We start from the raw sequence: 15,361 nt of genomic DNA on the forward strand, positions 1-15,361 counted from the left end.
GTGTGTGTATATGTATATAAATATATATTTTTTAATATTTATATGCATATATACATGCACATTATTTAAACATACACATATATATACATATATAAGTGTATGTTTTTATATGTCTATCTTTAAAGAGGAGAAGCAAAGAAGAAGTGTTACACTGGAATGAGACTGAATTCTAGCCATCCCTAGAGCAGATAGAGGCCCCAGCTGTAGGTTGGGAATAGCTGGATGATCACCCATACCTGTAGTATTGCTAAATATTGTGTCTGCAGCCAAAATCAATCTAAGCTGCATTCTGAATTTATGAAGTGCTATATGTTTCTAAGAACTTGGACACTAGGCAGGAAAGATTATGTTCCCAGCATTTATGACCACTTTCCCTCCTGCCCCTTAAGCCTTCAGTTTTCAGGCTGGAAAAATGGGTCAGTAATACCACCTTACCTCAGAGGAGACTTCTGGAAGAAATGCAGTGATGTGTATGACGCATTCCCAGCTAGAACAGAGAGGATTGAAATGCCCAACAGGAAGTTAGTAGTTTTATATTCAGAGAAGGGTTTGAGTTGGCTATAACAAATAAGGCTTGGGGCTCATGCTGAATAATGCGAATAAAACAAAATGTGGAAAGGCTTCTAAATGAGTAATACTGCCCTGCAAGAGTGTCTTGGAAAAAACAGTAATTGAAATTGAAGGGTATCTAATACTGCATATACACAAAGGAGCCCAGTTAAGCTTGCACAACCATCTGTCACTTCTAAAGCTTTAGGCTTCACAATATTAGCATCTTCCTGTGCAGCTTTCCATGTARTACATACCTCTTAGTGTTGTAAGTATACCTACAATACATTATGGGCCCCTGGTTGTAGATACTCACAGACAGATCTTTGTATATGTACATACCAAAGTGCAGCAAAGTATTAAGATGGCAAAATATTAGAACTGCCTTGCCAGTGGTGAAATGGGATTTAAGTAAGTGATATGCATCTCCGGCGTGTATGTATAACTCAYGGGAGTAAGGATTGAAGGATCAAGTTTTAAGGCCAGTGTTTCGTTATGCCACTATCTTGTGCTGTTCTCAATAGATTTGTATACATTCTTGCCCTCTAGTGTCTGCATTTTGTATGTCACAATTGCTTATCCACTTTTTTAAATGAAAGGAATCAGTAGTTCTGAACTGTTTCATTACTCGCTTTGTGTCTTATTTCTTGAATGTTTCAGATAAGAAGATAAAGACCAATTATGAAAAATAATTTAGAAATTTCTGAAAAAAGTCTCTTTTCTAAATGTATTCCTAAATTAGTAATGAGTAATTTATTCCTAAATTACTAATTTGTTAATTTCTTGAAGTTTACCTTTTGTTTTCTTTCTCTTTCTGCAGGCAGATGTTATTGTATAAGTGACTCCATACCAAGTTTCTCCAAGGAAGTATGCTTGATACAGCCCTCTTTTGAGGCAAATGGCACTGCTAATCACTCTAAACCCTGAAAACTTTAAAGACTTTAAGCTCAAGACTGCAGTCCTTTCTTTACAAATTGTTCTATTAAAGTCATTGGTAATGCGTGGAGCTGGAAAGCCTTGTTTTCTGAATAGGGCCTGCAGATCCCCATTATGAGGATTACTAATGCTTAATATTGTCATAGACACTGGCATATGTTTGAGAAAAGGAAAGATACATTTCAGGTTGTAATTAGTCCCTTAGAAGTGCCACATACTACTTCTTGCATCAGTACATTCCCGCTGAGAATCAAGATAGTTCTTTCCAAAAATAGACCTCTATGAAAAAAGGAGGTTGTTCTCATTASTTTGGAATATAGTTTTTAGCTGAAGTATATCATTGTACTTAAGATTTTTTAAATCACTTGATGAATCTGACTTTTTCATTACCAAAATAATGCTTATTAGTGTTTTTCCCTCCTTCCATATATCTATTCTAGGCTTGTCTGGAGTTCTTTCAAATTTCTCTCCAGTGTCCTCACAGAAGATCATGAAGTATAAAGTGGAAGGCATTTTGTAAGTACTCTGGTTCTTACAGTACATTGGCTGTCTCATTAATGTATGCACACATAAATTCTATATACACCTGTGTATATCAAAATGTATACCTATACCTATGTATATGTTGCTGTATATCAAAAAAGAGAACTGTGTACTTCCTACAGTCCAGTGTCTAAGAAAAGGGTAAAGGGAACCAAGGAGAGGAAAAAAAATGCAGTATGATAAAAATAGGTCAAAGAGAGTTACAATAAGGCCTTTGATAGAGTCAAGATTTGGTTGGCTTGTCAGCTGCATCTACTTCATCTTCTGATCTAGAGAGGTAGATATGCTGGTAGAAGAGCAAGATGTAAAAGTGACAGAGAAGGAGTCAGTGTAGCTGGAAATGACTTAAAGGAGTGTGCATTGAAAGTGGATTTTGTTCCAGCTTAGATCGAGCTTTCTTTGAACAACTGTTTTTTTATTATTAAGAAATCTAGAGCATTCATTAGTAAGAAGAAACACAAGAGCAAAGGTAAAAAATCCTTTAAACTGCCCAATGTGATTTATTCTGCTAGAAGTTTGGTCATTCTCTTCAACGGTGTGAAGCAAATAAACATGATTATTGTTATACGGCTAGCATTTGTTTTTCCTTCCCTATCTGTGCAAGGTCCTAAATGAAGACAGACTGCTGGATATCTAGTGTGAGAAGGTACAAACCCAAGAAAGCCCGCTATGGGATGTCTGTTCCTTCTTCTGCATTATTGAGCTGTATTCCATTGAAGTCAAGCATGCAAAAAGGTGCTTAAGAGAAAGATAAACACTGGAATTCACCAGAAAATCCATGTAGGTTCTCCACATTGTACCCTCCCTGTATGGGAGTTTAAGAACTTGCTTCTAGAGGTACATGTGACATTTCTTTCTACTTTTCTTTAGTTTTCCCTCTGTAAAACCGTCCGGGTTTTGCAGATGTAGTGGACATCATTGTTTATTCTACAATTACAAAACTTCTCTGACCAAGGTACGAATCTGTATGTAGATCATAGAATCACAGAATCAGTAAGGTTGGAAGGGACCTCTGGAGATCATCTAGTCCAACCTCCCTGCTCAGCAGGGTCACCCAGAGCCTGTTAGACAGGGTTGCATCCAGGTGGGCCTTGAATATCTCCAGAGAAGGAGACTCCACAACCTCTCTGGGGAACCTGTTCCAGTGCTCTGTCACTCTCACAGTAAAGAAGTTCCTCCCCCCCCCCCCCAACCATGTTCAGGCGGAACTTCCTGTGGTTCCTGTCCATTGCCTCTTGTCCTGTCACACAGGACAACTGAAAAGAGTTTGTCCCCGGACTGCCGGAGCCTCCTGGGTTGTTTGTGCCTTGCTGTGTAGTCCCTCCAGCAGATGTCAGGGTGGTTGAAGTCCCCCATGAGAACCAGGTCCTGTGATCGTGAGGGGACCTCTAGCTGTCTATAGAAGGCCTCATCGACTTCCTCTTCCTGGTCAGGTGGCTTGTAGTAGACACCCACAACAGTGTCCCYGGTGCTGGCCTGCCCTTTGATCTTTACCCATAAGCTCTCAACTGCCTCCTCCTCCTCCCCGCCTAGGCAGAGCTCAGTGCATTCCAGTTGCTCTCTCACAGAAAGAGTAACTCCACCACCTCGCCTTCCTGGCCTGTCTTTCCTAAAAAGCACATAGCCATCCATGACAGTGTTCCAGTCATGCAAGCTGTCCCACTATGGATATTATCTGACCGTGCTGGGTTCTGATTTGCAGTACTGGAATTTCTGTCTAATTGCTTATATACTGTTTTACTACCAGATGACTTTTTATGTAGCCTGAAAACCAGGAATACTTTTAGTGAAAAAAAACTGCCCTGAAAATTCATTCCCCCCTGGGTTTTACATAGTTAGAAGGCTGGGAGAATGACGCACATTCTTTTTAATTTTATGAGGGAATAAGACACCCCCATATTGACTTCACACCTGTTATACTAGACTGCAGTAGTAGGTAGACTACTATTGCTTAAGAGTTTAAGCTGAAAGTTTCTCATACTGTTTATTTATAGTTCTATGAGATTGTTTTTGTGCCTTTAGAAAAGTAATTGAAAACAATAATCTGATTCAATTACATGACAGATGCTTCAGCAGTAACCCCAGTACTGAACTTTGAAGTGAGATATTTTTCAGTAACTGCAGGGTATATTTACAGGACAGGTAGTTCTTCAGGGTGCTTCAGAGCTGTTCCAGCTCTTGTGTTTAAAATGTTGTCCGCGCTTCTGTATGTTTTGGGATGATGTTACTGCTTCTGTTCAAGGAAAAGCTGAGCTGTGTGTTTGAAGATCAAAATGCTGCATTATCAGAAATTCTTTTTAAGGTCTTTTACTTCTAAAACTTGAATCTCACCAGTATGTCTTGTCTCACCTCCCCACCAGCATCTGAATGCACTAGTCTCAGAGATTTCTGAACTCTTGTCAAGCACCTGGCAGTGCCTTTTCCTGATACGTGCCAGGCAGTCATTTCAGATATGTGTGTGTGTGTGCAYGATTACTTTTCCATCTGACTGAGAAGTATGCATTCATCATGAATTAACTAAATTTCTTCCTTAAAGGGGCTCATTGAAATGTATGTGATGTTCATTGTTGTGTGAGATGCTGTTTGAAACTTCTAACAACAAGATAAAAGCTTGTCACATACAGAAAGAACTGCTGACATTTGCTAGATTTAATAAATCTTTGACAGGGACAATAAGCCTCTGCTAAAACAAAACAAAGCTTAAAAGTTACTTTGGCAGGTAAAAGGGAATGATATTCTGTCATTGTGGTTCTGGGCACTGCATATTATTGAGTGTACGAAAACCTCTCTGAAATTGTATAGGAAGTAGGACTAAGGTGTAAACATTGTCTTTCACTTACCATGACTGAAGAATGACAGAATGGTTGAGGTTGGTGGGGATGTCTGGAGATCGTCTAGTTGAACCCTCCTGCTGAAAACAGGGTCAACTAGAACAAGTTGCCTAGAACTGTGTCTGGTCAGGTTTTGAATATCTCCAAGGATGGAGATGCCATAACTTCCCTGGGCACTGTGTTCCATTGATCAACCACCCTTGCAATTTGAAAAAAAAAAAAGTAAGTTTTTTTCTTATATTTAAATAGAATTTCCTGTATTTCAGTTTGTGCCTATTGCCTCTTCCCCTCCCCCCCATTGGCTACCACGGAAAAGAGTCTGTCTCCTCCTTCTTTACACCCTCTCATCAGATATTTGTACACTTTTATAAGATCACCCTGAGTCTTCTCTTCTCAAGGGTAAACAGCCCCAGCTCCCTCACTCTCTCATCATGTCAGATGCTGCAATGCCTTAGTCATTATTGTGGCCCTTTGCTTTTCTCATATCCATGTCTCTCTGCTACTGGCAAGTCCAGCAGTCAACACAGCACTCTGGATGTGTTTTAGTAGTGCTGAGCAGAGGGGAAACATCACCTCCGTCAGCCTGCTGGCAACACTCCGCCTAATGCAGCCCAGCAGGCTGTTGGCCTTCTCTGCTGCAAGGGTGCGTTACTGACTTATTCTCAACCTGGTGTCTACTAGGACCCCAGGGCTTTTTCTGCAAAGTTGCTTTCCAGTTGGTCTGCCCAGGTGCAGGACTTTGAATTTCCCTTTGTTGAACTTCATGAGATTACCAGTTGCCCATTTCTCCAGCCTGTCGAAGTCACTCTGAAGAACGGCACACCCATCTGCTGTATATCAGCCACGCCCCCCCAGTTTTGTAATCATCTGCAAGCTTGCTGAGAGTGCTCTCTGGTCATTAATTAAGGTGTTAAACAGTATTGACCCTAGGATTGACCTCTGGGGTACAGTAAAAGTGTAAAAAATTTTATTTGTCAAAATAGAAAAAAATATTTTTAATGTATGTTTATATATTTATTTGTTATGACTGACAGAAAAGTGACTGAACTATAAAATAACAATGTGGCTTTGGAACACTGGATACCAGTTTCTTCTGGCTTTGTGGCTCCCCTAGTGGCTAAGGAGGTATGAATTTCCTGTGRCTGGGGCCTCTTAAGACCATCTCTCCTCACACTTTGCTAGGCTCAGATCTTTTCCTCWGCAGAGGTGCTTGAAGCCTCCCTGATCAGCCACATGTATTCCTGAACTCTGTAGATTTTTATAAAACCTATGTGGATGTGGGCCTTAATATTATTTTAAGCTTACACAGTCTGTCTTTCTATTAGAAGATGCAAGTATTTTTTCATATCTTCATAGAACTTCCAGTATGAAAATGAACAGCACCATTTTAAGGAAAGAGCCATAGATACTCAAGTGTTCTGCCTTTTCAAGCTTTACTTGGGTAAGTAGTCCAGAGAACGTTGAAGGAAGTGTTTACACACAGGGACCCGAGTCTGCGCCTGAACCCATACTGAATACTTTGTGGATACTGTGTGGGACAAATATTAATTAGAAAAAAAAAGGGGGGGGGGACTGAATAATTCATCACTGAATGCCTAATGGGGGTGAAATAAAGATTAGCATAAAGAGGTAAGGGTCAATGTCTCTTGAAATTACATAGAAGACTATCCTAAGCCAATCAGATGCCAGCAAAAACAATTATTGCCTAACAACCTTAAACAAAAGGCTGATTCACACTCCATAGCCTAATTGTCACACTCTAGCACTAATTGTGACTTGCAGATAACCAGCTAAAAGTGGTAAAAACTGTCCTTTTTGAATCCTCTTTGAGTATCACCAGGCATGCTAAGTATTGGGCCACATTATTTGGGCTATATTTTAAGACCCTTCCCATATTAAATAATAATTCAAAAACTGTTTGTTAGCTACTTTATAGGACTTCTTATCAGTCATTGTACTATAAGTAAGAAATTTCATGATTCGGACTAAAAGAGAAGTAATTGAAATCCCCTGGCACCTGTGGATTTTTTCTTCTGTACTTGCATGATGTCAAGTTTTACCCCTAAAAACAGTTTAGAAGGAAAGAAAATTGTTGCGTGGTAGAACATAGTTATGTGTATATGAATTGTAAAGAGGCCAAGGAGATGATGATAACCTTAATCACTTTTTATGCATCAAGTGCAAAGGGAAGAAAAAATTTGTTGAAACTTTTTTCTCTGGGTGAGGGGTAGAAGTAAGAACGAAGATCTGCTGAAGTCCACAAGACAGAGTAGACACTTTGGATGGTGGATGAAGTAGTAAGATCAAGTTACGTAAAGATTTTCGTAGCAGCTAATGGGTTCAGAGAAATAGCTAAAGCCACTCAAATACATTTTGCACAGAACATTAGGCTGCCAAGAAAAGAGCAATTACACAGTACACTTCWAAAATGTTATTTTGAGCATAGTCTTTAGGTGTATGCTGCATCCAGTTGTTAGAATGGTAAAAATCACTGATAAAGTTGAGGCATTTTAAACAGGGAATTTGGCTTCCATACATTCTATTGTTCTTTGTATTTGATTAATAAAAATTAGTTTGTAAGCTTCTTCAGTGTCCTCCTATCTTAAAATTTCTTAAACATAAATTAACACTGAGTCATCTGTCTGTGAGCAGAAGGGTTTTTTTTTTGCTTTTTGGTATGGGACTGCAGTACGTAAGTTCATACTTCAGTAAGCACTACCCACATACACCCTAAGGGTTTCCTCTTTTCTTCTTTGACTTATACACATTCAACAAATTGACTCAATTTGTAAAAAAACTGTAAAAGAAGCTGCAACCTAAAAAAAAAATCAGTTTATAATGAATACTTTTAATCTATTGTTGATTAATTTGGGGAGAATGTAATACTTCTCTACCTCCCACAGATGAGATATGCCTCTGAGGCACATTTTACAATATATGTCCCTTTCTCTGGAGATTATCACTCATCAGATCTTCCCTTTCACCTGTCACAGTCTGACAGAGTGTTCCTAGCTAGAGTTACACCACTAAAGTTACATGCAATAAGCAGTTAAGGTGGTTGTTTTTTTTTTTTTTTTTTTTTTTTTTTTTTTTTTTTTTTTTTTTTTCTGGGGGATTGGAGACTTGTCTTACAAATCTGAAAGGTTTAAGGAAAACACAGCCACAGTCCCATTTTTTTAATGACACAAAACCATACAAATATATCAAGTTTTTGTTTTGGCCCTGCGATTAAGAAAGATTTTTATAAATTTTGGAGTACAACAGCAGCATCAACAGAGATGAAACAAAAGTAGAATCTCTGCTTAACAATGATCTTAATGTATTTTCATCAGCAAGAGCTGACCCTGCCACTTTGAAGCTGAAGTGATGAACACCTGCCCAAATTAAAAATAAAATTTGACAGCGTGGTTACAGTAATCTAATCAAACGCTGCAATATGAGCTAACCATTGTGGAGGAGCCAAATGTCACACAGAAAGAACAAAAAGTATGTGTTTCCTTAAGTAGTTGAACAGTCTGAAACCAAAGTGTCTGCTAAGCTCAGATTTCTGAATAGGCAATAAATGGTTGCCTTTTCAGGTTTTCTTTAAGTTAATTTATTGTGGTGAAACTGGCGTCTGATACACTTAATTTTACTGTTATAACAGATCAGTGTAAAATAAAGCAGCATGGTTTGTTTCTCCATCATCTTATCAGAGTAAAGCAACACTTTAGTATTCAGGTATTTAGTATTCACTGCCTCTCTTTTTTTTCATTCCCTCATCCCAAACTCTTACAGGACTGAGTTCCCACAGTGGGCTAAAATAAATGATCCATACTTACAAAAGAAAAATTCCGACTGACTAGAAGTAAATATTTATTGTTTTAGCTTTAAATAATGTCAGAGTAGAATCACAATCGTTAATATTCAGTATATAGTTTTCCTACCTGCAGAATTAATAAAATGAGTATATTAATCCAGGCAAAAAGGGATATAGACTTTTTTTTCTGAATTACTTAGAAAGGCCAGACTTCTGTATCAGCATCCTGTTAAATAAAGGCGAGTTTGTGTATGGAGGTATATGTCATCCTTCATGTTACACATTTAATGGTTAAGGTATAAGAAAGTTGTTGCCAGAACTTAAAGATACCTCTATGTACTTACAGTACAAAGTAAGACAAAACTATGTCATAAGCCTAAAGAGCATGGAACTGGAAGCTGCAGRTTGGGGAAATTACTCATAGGTGTTGCACGCTTTTTATGTGCTATTTCATGTCTTTGCCTGTGTCTCAAAAAAACTCAAAAGAAAATGAAGACATTCTATAAGCTCATGCTAGTTGTGTTTTTAGTAGAAGTAATTCCACAGACTATGACTTTCATAGCAGATCATCTGCACTAAGAATACTTGCTTTGTGTCCAGGTTATGAGAATAGTGCAAGTAATCATTGCTAGAGWAACTAAAAGTGTCTGGCTTTCCAGCATCTAGTAATTTGTGGTGYGTGCCCAGAGAAAGAAGTAGATCCTTCACTTTTCCTGTGCTGAACACTCTTCTCCTCCTCTTGGTCAGCTTTTCCTTTAGCTTCTAGCTGTTAAGAATTACATTCACGTAAGGAATTAGTCATCAAATAAAAATCACTTAAGAGTGTGGGGTGAGGGCAGGAGCACTTCTCCTGTCAGAAAATCTAAAGAATGCCATTCCAAATTTGTTTCCTCATGAAATCTTTTTCACTAATGAGCGAAACAAGTCAATATGCCCCAGGATTTCACTGCTTCTTTTCCCTACTAATTTACTGAACTGTTCGAAAAACATTGGTACCAGTCATGAAATCTGTAGGTAGTCTGTAGTTCTTGACTGGGACTCTTCCAGATAAGTCTAAATAATCTGATTATTTAGTGTAAAATGCTCTTAATTCTTGTTTGTTTTGGGTGGTGTTTTGCATTTTTCTTTTGCTGTGGTTAGAATCAGTCTAACATCAGTATGTCCCAACTATACTGTAAGGACAGTTGGTTACAAATGGCACAGATTTTCTATACCATTTTGCCTGTGGTTCCTACTAGGTAGTCCAATGAAGAGGAAATGACAGTGCCAAGTGTAGGAGATTACTAGATTTGAAGACCAGATTTCTTTTTTTTTTTTTCTTTTTTTTCCCTTCCCATAGGCGGAAAGGAGCAGAATCTGTCTTCGTCTCATGTAGATTTTGTGGTTCTCCTGTAATTATCATTGTAGAATTTTGGATTCCACTCTGTGAACTCTATTCCAGAAGGGAGGGTACAGCTGCTAAAGGGGGCAAGATGCTCTTCTTCCCTTTTTACTTTCTTCTGTAGTTTTAACAATTCTTACCTACCTGGCAGGGCTCAGATGTACCTTGTAACAACTCATGCACTTCTTTCTTGCTCATCCTATTTGTGGAGTATGCCTGGGGCAGTGCCCTTGGCTTTGGCACAAGGGAATCTAAGGGTCAAAACTGTCTTTCTAAAATTGCTATTTGATAATGTACTAATAGTGCAGTAGCAATATGACCCATGCCAAGCAAGTGAGTTGCATTTCTGAAAGAACTGATGCTGACTATGATGGTTTCACATGATGTGAACACAAACATCCCACCACATTCGCRCACACGTATTGTTGACTATTCTTACGGTATTCTAACAAGAGCTGATAGGGAAGCAGTTGCCTCATCTCAGGAAAACTGAGATTTCAATATGATTCTCCTGTCCTCCTTTGAATAAAGCTGGTCTACTCCAGATTCAAAAATGAAAGACATAATAAAATGAATAAACAAAAACAGAGGAGAGATGACAGAAACCCTGTTTTGTATGCCATAGTGCTTTAACAGATTTAGCCACAGTATAGCAGAGCCTGAATTGAGTTGGCACTGATGGATTTTTTTTTTTAGGTTGGAATRGGCTGTTTTTTCTGATGTCTGGCTTGTATTGCTGACTTTTTTACCCACTAGCAGTTAGCAGTTTAGTCAGAAAACACATCTGACTGTCACCTCTCTAGGTCTCATTTCTTAATATTTTTAAATACTCCAGTCAGTGGTAAGCATGTCAAATTCAGACCTCATGTTGTTTCATATTGGCATATACAGAACACTTCTTGACTAGCTTAGTTCCTTCAAATCAGAACGAATATGTATCTGAGTGGTTACAGTCTGAGGAATTTGAAGCACTTCTTTTGTGTCACTGCTAAAAATGGCAAATTTTTAATTTCATTATGTTGCTTTATAATATTTAGAGACTTTCAGATTTGAAATGTGTAGAAACTATTTTATGGAGATTATTACCCTTTTCAGCTGTCTGTCCCCTGACATCCAGAAATCTAGTCTTTCMTATCACTTGCCTCATTACATCACTTGTGTATGTATGTGCAGAATAAAAAAAAATATATTTTTTCCTATACCTAATGGCCAGATTTTCTTACATCCACATCATTGTATGGTTTGGAAGTGATTGATTACAGAATTATGTACTTTCTGTATTTCCTGGTCTCCTAGCTGCCTAGGGGAAGTTTTTGGCTCTGAAGGAGGAAGATCAAGAAACAGAATTTGGTCTTTTGTTTCATGAATTAGAGATTATGTGAGCATTGTGCTAATAAAAAAGGCATAGGGTAGAGAGGGACAGAGCAGGCAGAGAGAGATCCAAAAGACTGATGGCAAGGTATTCATCAACAACAAAGTATTAATAGTTGAAAATAAATTATTGTATGTATGTATGTATGTATGGTCCTCTGTTATTCAAATAWTAGAATAATAATGCAGGCTCTGTTTCCTGTCTGCCCCTCTCCCATCACTGCTCTGCATGCACCCATATCATTCCTCTCCAGCAATTGGATTGCTTCATTTCACATCCATTGCTACTCTGCTCCTCCTGTTGCCTCCCTGTTACACATTCCTGTGACTGCAGAAGCTGAAAGGTATGGGCAAATGAACAATTTTTTTAACATAATTTCTGCTTCTTATACCCAGAGGAAAGAAAAGGCAGTAGAAAGCTTTCTTAAGAGGAAAAAAAAAGTAAGATAGGTAAACAGTGCTAATTAATGCTGTATGACCACTCCTTCCTCTGGTGCTCTCTGGTTTAAAACTGTGCTATAGGTAAAAATAACTTGTATGATTGTTATGACACATATTGCTACTGCAGGCACACTTCCAAATGCTAGACACACAGCAAAAGAGGGCCTATTGACTGAGGTTTAAAGCCAACAAAGCAAAATGGAGTGTGTGGATTAGGTAGATGTAGTAAAGGTGGTAAGGACATGTGGCTATATTAAATTCACTAAACAAAAAGATCTCTGTGCACACTCCAGGAAGTAGCTACAGATTTCAAGGCAAAAAGAGTTGACTGCACTAAAGGACATGGACCTGATGTGATGCTTCATTGCCTACTAGAATTTGACTCCCTGGTAGGCACCCAGCCGAGTATCTCCTAGGTGTGGAACGAGTTGATGTATGAAACTTGGCAAACATTAGCATGCTGAGCAGGGTGCTGGGAAATGCTGAAGAGATGGTAACCTCACACTGCTCTACAGGATATCAGGCCCTAGTTCTCACAAAGCAGGTTCTGTATGTCTGTTATATACATATACAAATACACACACACACACACACACACACACACACACACACACACACACACACAAAATGTAGTGGAGTCTGAAGTTGTTTAAACTTATATTTCAAAAGTGATGAACCTCCATTGGCAATACAGTCTGCTCTACTGAAGTTGCTCCACTTTACACAGTATATTAAATATTAGAGAACAGAGGCTCAAGTTTGTGGCTGAGGAGTAAGAGTCCTCATATATGGCAAACTCCAACTTAGACTCAGTCTTTTTGCTGTGTAATTTCAAAGAATGTAATGACTTTTTAGAGATGAAGAAGCGTTCACAGAGCAAGTTGCATGGAATTCCTCAGAATTTTAGAAGGAATAAAAACATAGTTTCTGTTTATCGAATAACGCAGATGTGATTCTCACAAATGTGTTCTTAAGAGACTAAAATGACAGATTCAAATACAATTACTCTTTCACTCATGCTCCATCCTTTCATTTACTCAGTATTTAATGAAGCTACTATGAGTGGAAAACTTAGAGAATTTTACATTTTCTGTCCCAAAATGTGGGAGATGTAGGTTCAAATCCATTTTCTCTAAAGTATGGAGTGAAGGTGAAAGATTTAACAAGACCAAGCCCACAGTGCATAGCACAAGTTTTATTGGACTTGGGCTTTGGTAACTTCATGCATAGAGCCATCCTCAACATATACTCAGAATTTGACTTTTGAACTACAGTTTTGTGAAGGAACAGAGATGATATACTGATAGCTTGATGGGGGGATTCTGACTCTATTAGAATCAAAGGTAAAACAGTCACTGAGGTCAATGGCACCAGTATTTTACCCCTCAGTTTGTATTAATTTGTTGTGCTACATGCTACTTGCTCATAGCACAAATAGCAGTTATCAAACTATTTTGCTAAGCATCTTGTTAAAACAACTGTTTAACCAAATAAATATGACATCCATCTATATCAAAGCGTTTACAAAAAAGAAAGAATTCTCTCTGAAATTAATAAATACATTTGATTAGCACTTTCAAAGAAAGATGCTCAAATTCTGTATGTGGAAGCATTATAGCACATGTTTAATTACATATAAAGGCAATGTCACAAATGAAGATTAAGCTCTGACTCAATCTAAATAATTGTCATTATATGTCATATCGAACGCCCAGAAAGCTTAATTATGCAATGATATTTATGAACACTACACTTGGCATTAACATACTAAAACAATTATGGTAAATTCAGACTAAATAATACAGACCCACTCCCATTCTTCTGCATTTTTCTCCTAGTATAATCACATAGGCATTTGTCACGGTATGCTCATCATGATGACATGTAAGTGCAAAAAAAATTATTCACTTGACTGTCTGCTAGAGATGATTGCACATCAGCCTGAGTGTATATGTGGTTGACACTATCTCTGCAATGGCTTGTGTTGCAGGGTATGTCTCTGTGCACTTCAGGAGCTGTGCTCAGACCACCACTTTCAGCTCTTAGGTCGTACATCGACACAGCATSAGCAGCAGTACTTAGAGCCGGTATGCCTCTAACTTTGGTGCCAGAATCCCTTACGAGAGTGCATTTGAACGACATCTTTCCACTGAGGTGCAGGTTCGCAAAGCATGAACTGTGGTCACCGCTTTTGCTGTACGTATACTTGTCTCTAGCAACTGTCTGCTTTGTATGGCCTGAAGACTCTGTGCTAGAACGAACTTCATTTTTTTAATGGTTATTGCAGTACTTTTTTACTGCATAAAGTCAATTTTGATGTGTAGGAAAAAAATCCCGTTGCTGCTATTACCAAATTAGAAAACCGGAGAAAAATAAATTCCTACCCAAGCCTGTYAGAGAAAGACCAGCTTCCTTTCTCCAAACTAAAAAGAAGTCCTTCTTACTCATGATCTGGTATATCAGCAACAGCTGTCTTTCTTTTACAGGACACACCAAATAAATAAAAAAAAAAAGTACAGTGTATTGTATGAAATGGGCAGCTACATCTGTATATTTTCTGCTCACAGGTAATAAATACACTTGACAGGGACCAAAAATAGTATTATAATGCCAGTGTGTAGTAAATTCGTTATAGGATGAAACTATTAAGAAAACAAACACTGCACTGATGCTAAAAAACATCAGGATGTAAAAATAAGACTTCAACTAAAACTAAGGGTTCCTGTTTTAGTGTGAAAAATRTGCTATGTGGGTGTAATAGCATGGTGCAGCTTGTGGAATTAATTAAAAAAAAATCTAAATACAACAGCTTCATCATAAATAAGCTAATAGACCAGTGTCTTTGCTAATCTCTTTGGTGAGTCACTTTTTAGAATTTTAATATACAGCTATAGCTGATTCAAAAACTTTATAAATGCATTTATATCAGTAAATGCCAATATTCATCCGTAAATAAATAATCTAGCAAGATTTTTTATTGAATGTATTTTTYTTATATATGCATGTAATATAAAAGTGGTTATGACTATACAGCTATATATGTAGCCATTCATATATATTATTATATAGTTTCAGATAATACAGATATGTATGTTAAGGTGTGGCTTCTTTAATATGACACTGTGTACATGGGGAAGGAAGATGTACGTTGCATGACCTTTTGTCTCAGAAGGCAAATGGCAACCAGATGCCCTTGACTGTGTAAGCTTCACCAGTGATCTGGTTCTAGAAGATAGTAGGAATGAAGCAAATGAGCAACAGCATATTCAATGTAGTATGTTGATACTCTTCAACTGACTTGTTTTTTGTTTTTTTTTCAGGCAGTGATGAAACTAGAAAGCCATCCAGGTTGGAGAAATCACTTCAGACTGTCAAACATGAAATGCGCGTGTTTTAGTGTCTGTTGAAGATAATGCACTGTGAGCTGGGAGAACTATAATTAAAAAAAAAAGCACAACTCCCAACCAAGCAACACCAATGCCTCCTTATAGTCATCACACCTATCAAAAA

General features: G+C 37.9%; 1 protein-coding gene and 1 long non-coding RNA gene across 3 annotated transcripts in view; one reads left to right on the top strand and one right to left on the bottom strand.

Moving 5' to 3' along the window:
- Nucleotides 1-15,361, bottom strand: part of GRM7 (glutamate metabotropic receptor 7) — a 359,963-nt gene that overhangs the window by 6,915 nt on the left and 337,687 nt on the right. The window contains exon 10 of the transcript XR_014895237.1: nt 4,869-5,058. The gene's annotated coding sequence lies outside the window, so the exon portion shown is untranslated. The remainder of the gene's footprint in view (nt 1-4,868; nt 5,059-15,361) is intronic.
- On the top strand, nt 1,926-15,361 carry LOC146598565 (uncharacterized). 2 transcript variants are annotated; one of them, XR_014895239.1, is made up of 3 exons: nt 1,926-2,001; nt 13,842-14,047; nt 15,172-15,361. It is a non-coding gene; the product is annotated as an uncharacterized LOC146598565 (long non-coding RNA). The 2 variants fall into 2 exon arrangements; XR_014895238.1 differs by lacking the exon at nt 1,926-2,001 and adding an exon at nt 6,273-6,300.

This window comes from Rhea americana, unplaced genomic scaffold, assembly GCF_003343005.1.
Source record: "Rhea americana isolate MKP2758 unplaced genomic scaffold, rheAme1 scaffold_16, whole genome shotgun sequence".
In the NCBI taxonomy this organism is placed as follows: Eukaryota; Metazoa; Chordata; class Aves; order Rheiformes; family Rheidae; genus Rhea; species Rhea americana.